The following is a 6,241-nucleotide window of genomic DNA, read 5'->3' on the forward strand; positions in this document are numbered from 1 at the left end:
CAACAGTTGTGAAAGTCGCAACGGTCAGCAGTAACGGCTATATCAATGACTATAGTGCTTTAATGTGTCGTCAGATGTCAGATAAAGCAGTCGCGGACGGTCCGGCCATGCACCCCGGATGGTCCACAAGGACGCTAAAAATGCATTTTACCGAACCCATCACCTTCGAGTTTTTCTAGTTTTTGAACGACCGGACGGTCCGAGCCTGAGGCCGGACGGTCCGCGCTTGGTCTCGGACGGTGCTCGCTTCTCCTTCAGACGGTATATAGTGTTAACTTGTGTTTTTGCAGTGTTCCTGTCCGAGGCTCACCCTGGTGTCGCGGACGGTCCGCGCATAGGTGTTTTTTTCCAAAAAGCTTCTCGTGTCTAGAATAATCTACGGTATTCCGAACAGTCGACTTAGAATAGTTGTAGATGAACTAATCCACCTGACAAATGATCAATCTGGGCAAACTAGTTAGTCCATAAAGTTTGTGATGGTCGTCAAACACCAAAAATTGATTATAGGAAATGTTGAGGCCATTTCTGAAAGGGAATTAGGCTTACACCTAGTCCCTAATTAATTTTGGTGGTTGAATTGCCCAACACAAATAATTGGACTAACTAGTTTGCCCAAGTGTATAGATTATACAGGTGCAAAAGGTTCACACTCAGCCAATAAAAAGACCAAGTTTTGGATTCAACAAAGGAGCAAAGAGGCAACCGAAGGCACCTCTGGTCTGGAGGCACCGGACTGTCCGGTGTATACCGGACAGTGTCCGGTGCGCCACCGGACAGTGTCCGGTGCACCAGAGGACTCCAACTCGAACTCGCCACCTTCGGGAATTTCCAAGGCCGGCGCGCTATAATTCACCGGACTGTCCGGTGTACACCGGACAGTGTCCGGTGCGCCAAGGAGGAGCGGCCTCAGGAACTCGCCAGCTTCGGGAATCTCCAACGGCTAGTCCGCTATAATTCACCGGACATGTCCGGTGCAACTCCGAAGCAACGGCTATCTCCGCGCCAACGGCTACCTGCAGCGCATTAAATGCGCGCGCAGCGCGCGCAGGAGTCAGGCGCGCCCATACTGGCACACCGGACAGCAAACAGTACCTGTCCGGTGTGCACCGGACACCCAGGCGGGCCCACAAGACAGAAGCTCCAACGGTCAGAATCCAACGACAGTGATGACGTGGCGGGGGCACCGGACATGTCCGGTGTGCACCGGACTGTCCGGTGCGCCATCGAGCAGACAGCCTCCCAACGGCCACTTTTGGTGGTTGGGGCTATAAATACCCCAACCACCCCACCATTCATTGCATCCAAGTTTTTCACTTCTCAACCACTTACAAGAGCTAGGCATTCAATTCTAGACACACCAAAAGAGATAAAATCCTCTCCAACTCCACACAAGTCTCTAGTGATTAGCGAGAGAGATTTGTCGTGTTCTTTTGAGCTCTTGCGCTTGGATTGCTTCTTTTCTTTCTCACTTGTTCTTGAGATCATAACTCCATTGTAATCAAGGCAAGAGGCACCAATTGTGTGGTGGCCCTTGCGGGAAGTTTTGTTCCCGGCTTTGATTTGAGAAGAGAAGCTCACTCGGTCCGAGGGACCGTTTGAGAGAGGGAAGGGTTGAAAGAGACCCGGCCTTTGTGGCCTCCTCAACGGGGAGTAGGTTTGAGAGAACCGAACCTCGGTAAAACAAATCTCCGTGTCTCACTTGCTTATTCGCTTGGGATTTGTTTTTCACCCTCTCTCGCGGACTCGTTTCTTTGTTACTAACGCTAACCCGGCTTGTAGTTGTGTTTATATTTGTAAATTTCAGTTTCGCCCTATTCACCCCCCCTCTAGGCGACTTTCAATTGGTATCAGAGGCGGTGCTTCATTAGAGCCTAACCGCTCGAAGTAATGTCGGGAGATCACGCCAAGAAGGAGATGGAGACCGGCGAAAAGCCCACTACAAGCCATGGGAGCACTTCATCGGAAGAGTCCCGCACCAAAAGGAGGGAGAAGAAGAAGAGCTCCTCCAACAAAGGGAAGGAGAAGAAATCTTCTTCTCACCACAAAGAGAAGAAGGAAAAATCTTCTTCCCACAAGCCGCATCGGAGTGGGGACAAGCAAAAGAGGATGAGGAAAGTGGTCTACTACGAGACCGACACTTCATCAACATCGACCTCCGACTCCGATGCGCCCTCCGTAACTTCTAAACGCCAAGAGCGTAAGAAGTTTAGTAAGATCCCCTTACACTATTCTCGCATTTCTAAACATGCACCTCTACTTTCCGTCCCATTAGGCAAACCACCAACTTTTGATGGTGAAGATTATGCTAGGTGGAGTGATTTAATGCGATTTCATCTAACCTCACTCCACAAAATTATATGGGATGTTGTTGAGTTTGGTGCACAGGTACCATCCGTAGGGGATAAAGACTATGATGAGGATGAGGTGGCCCAAATCGAGCACTTCAACTCTCAAGCAACAACAATACTCCTCGCCTCACTAAGTAGAGAGGAGTATAACAAAGTACAAGGGTTGAAGAGTGCCAAGGAGGTTTGGGATGTGCTCAAAACCGCGCACGAGGGAGACGAGCTCACCAAGATCACCAAGTGGGAAACGATCGAGGGGGAGCTCGGTCGGTTCCGGCTTCGCAAAGGGGAGGAGCCACAACACATGTACAACCGGCTCAAGACCTTGGTAAACCAAGTGCGCAACCTTGGGAGCGTAAAGTGGGATGACCATGAGGTGGTTAAGGTTATTCTAAGATCTCTTATTTTCCTTAACCCTACTCAAGTTCAATTAATTCGTGGTAATCCTAGATATACTAAAATGACCCCCGAGGAAGTAATCGGGCATTTTGTAAGTTTTGAGTGCATGATCGAAGGCTCGAGGAAGATCAACGAGCTTGATGATCCATCTACATCCGAGGCTCAACCCGTCGCATTCAAGGCGACGGAAGAAAAGAAGGAGGAGTCTACCCCAAGTCGACAACCAATAGACGCCTCCAAGCTTGACAATGAGGAAATGGCGCTCGTCATCAAGAACTTCCGCCAAATCCTCAAACAAAGGAGAGGGAAAGATTACAAGTCCCGCTCCAAGAAGGTTTGCTACAAGTGTGGTAAGCCCGGTCACTTCATTGCTAAATGTCCATTATCAAGTGACAGTGACAGGGGCGACGACAAGAAAGGGAGAAGAAAGGAGAAGAAGAGGTACTACAAAAAGAAGGGCGGCGATGCCCATGTTTGTCGGGAGTGGGACTCCGACGAAAGCTCTAGCGACTCCTCCGACGACGAGGACACCGTCAACATCGCCGTCACCAAGGGACTTCTCTTCCCCAACGTCGGCCACAAGTGCCTCATGGCAAAGGACGGCAAAAGGAAGAAGGTAAAATCAAGATCCTCCAGTAAATATGAAACCTCTAGTGATGAAAATGCTAGTGATGAGGAGGATAACTTGCGTACCCTTTTTGCCAATCTTAACATGGAACAAAAAGAAAAATTAAATGAATTAATTAGTGCTATTCATGAAAAGGATGACCTTTTGGATTCCCAAGAGGACTGTCTAATTAAAGAAAACAAGAAACATGTTAAGATTAAAAATGCTTATGCTCTAGAAGTAGAAAAATGTGAAAAATTATCTAGTGAGCTAAGCACTTGCCGTAAGATGATTGACAACCTTAGGAATGAAAATGCTAGTTTAAATGCTAAGGTTGATTCACATGTTTGCAATGTTTCAACTTCAAATCCTAGAGATGATAATGTTGATTTACTTGCTAGGATTGATGAGTTAAATGCTTCCCTAGCTAGCCTTAGAATCGAAAATGAAAAATTGCTTGCTAAGGCTAAAGATTTTGATGTTTGCAATGCTACTATTTCCGACCTTAGAACCAAGAATGACATGTTACATGCTAAGGTTGTAGAATTAAAATCTTGCAAACCCTCTACATCTATCGTTGAGCATGTATCTATTTGCACTAGATGTAGAGATGTTAACATTGATGCTATTCATGATCATATGGCTTTAATTAAACAACAAAATGATCATATAGCAAAATTAGATGCTAAAATTGCCGAGCATAACTTAGAAAATGAAAAATTTAAATTTGCTAGAAGTATGCTCTATAGTGGGAGACGCCCGGGCATCAAGGATGGCATTGGCTTCCAAAGGGGAGACAATGTCAAACTTAGTGCCCCTCCTAAAAGATTGTCTAATTTTGTTAAGGGCAAGGCTCCCATGCCTCAGGATAACGAGGGTTACATTTTATACCCTGCCGGTTATCCCGAGAGCAAAATAAGGAGAATTCATTCTAGGAAGTCTCACTCTGGCCCTAATCATGCTTTCATGTATAAGGGTGAGACATCTAGCTCTAGGCAACCAACCCATGCTAAGTTGCCTAGAAAGAAAACTCCTAGTGCATCAAATGATCAAAACATTTCCTTTAAAACTTTTGATGCATCTTATGTTTTAACTAACAAATCCGGCAAGGTAGTTGCCAAATATGTTGGGAGCAAGCACAAGGGGTCAAAGACTTGTGTTTGGGTACCCAAAGTTCTTGTGTCTAATGCCAAAGGACCCAAAACCATTTGGGTACCTAAAGTCAAGAACTAAACTTGTTTTGTAGGTTTATGCATCCGGGGGCTCAAGTTGGATACTCGACAGCGGGTGCACAAACCACATGACAGGGGAGAAGAAGATGTTCTCCTCCTACGAGAAAAACCAAGATCCCCAACGAGCTATCACATTCGGGGATGGAAATCAAGGGTTGGTCAAAGGTCTTGGTAAAATAGCTATATCTCCTGACCATTCCATTTCTAATGTTTTTCTTGTAGATTCTTTAGATTACAACTTGCTTTCTGTATCTCAATTATGTCAAATGGGCTACAACTGTCTATTCACTGATATTGGTGTCACTGTCTTTAGAAGAAGTGATGATTCAATAGCATTTAAGGGAGTGTTAGAGGGTCAGCTATACTTGGTAGATTTTGATAGAGCTGAACTCGACACTTGCTTAATTGCTAAGACTAACATGGGTTGGCTCTGGCACCGCCGACTAGCCCATGTTGGGATGAAGAATCTTCACAAGCTTCTAAAGGGAGAACACATTTTAGGATTAACAAATGTTCATTTTGAGAAAGACAGGATTTGTAGCGCATGCCAAGCAGGGAAGCAAGTTGGCACTCATCATCCGCATAAAAACATAATGACGACCGACAGGCCACTGGAGCTCCTACACATGGATCTATTCGGCCCGATCGCTTACATAAGCATCGGCGGGAGTAAGTACTGTCTAGTTATTGTGGATGATTATTCTCGCTTCACTTGGGTATTCTTTTTACAGGAAAAAATCTCAAACCCAAGAGACCTTAAAGGGATTCTTGAGACGGGCTCAAAATGAGTTCGGCTTAAGGATCAAGAAAATAAGAAGCGACAACGGAACGGAGTTCAAGAACTCTCAAATCGAAGGCTTCCTTGAGGAGGAGGGCATCAAGCATGAGTTCTCTTCTCCCTACACGCCACAGCAAAATGGTGTAGTGGAGAGGAAGAATAGAACTCTATTGGACATGGCAAGGACCATGCTTGATGAGTACAAGACTTCGGATCGGTTTTGGGCCAAGGCGGTCAACACCGCTTGCTACGCCATCAACCGGTTATATCTACACCGAATCCTCAAGAAGACATCATACGAACTCCTAACCGGTAAAAAGCCCAATATTTCATATTTTAGAGTCTTTGGTAGCAAATGCTTTATACTTGTTAAAAGAGGTAGAAAATCTAAATTTGCTCCTAAGACTGTAGAAGGCTTTTTACTAGGATATGATTCAAACACAAGGGCATATAGAGTCTTTAACAAGTCCTCGGGACTAGTTGAAGTTTCTTGTGACGTTGTGTTTGATGAGACTAACGGCTCTCAAGTAGAGCAAGTTGATCTTGATGAGATAGGTGAAGAAGAGGCTCCATGCATCGCACTAAGGAACATGTCCATTGGGGATGTGTGTCCTAAGGAATCCGAAGAGCCTCCAAATGCACAAGATCAACCTTCCTCCTCCACGCAAGCATCTCCACCAACTCAAAATGAGGATGAAGCTCAAGTTGATGAAGTAGAAGATCAAGCAAATGAGCCACCTCAAGATATTGGCAATGATCAAGGGGGAGATGCAAATGAGGAAGACAAGGAGGAAGAGGAACAAAGACCGTCACACCCAAGAGTCCATCAAGCAATTCAACGAGATCACCCCGTCGACACCATCCTTGGCGACATTCATAA

The sequence above is a fragment of the Zea mays genome, chromosome 10, assembly GCF_902167145.1.
Source record: "Zea mays cultivar B73 chromosome 10, Zm-B73-REFERENCE-NAM-5.0, whole genome shotgun sequence".
Lineage (NCBI taxonomy): Eukaryota > Viridiplantae > Streptophyta > Magnoliopsida > Poales > Poaceae > Zea > Zea mays.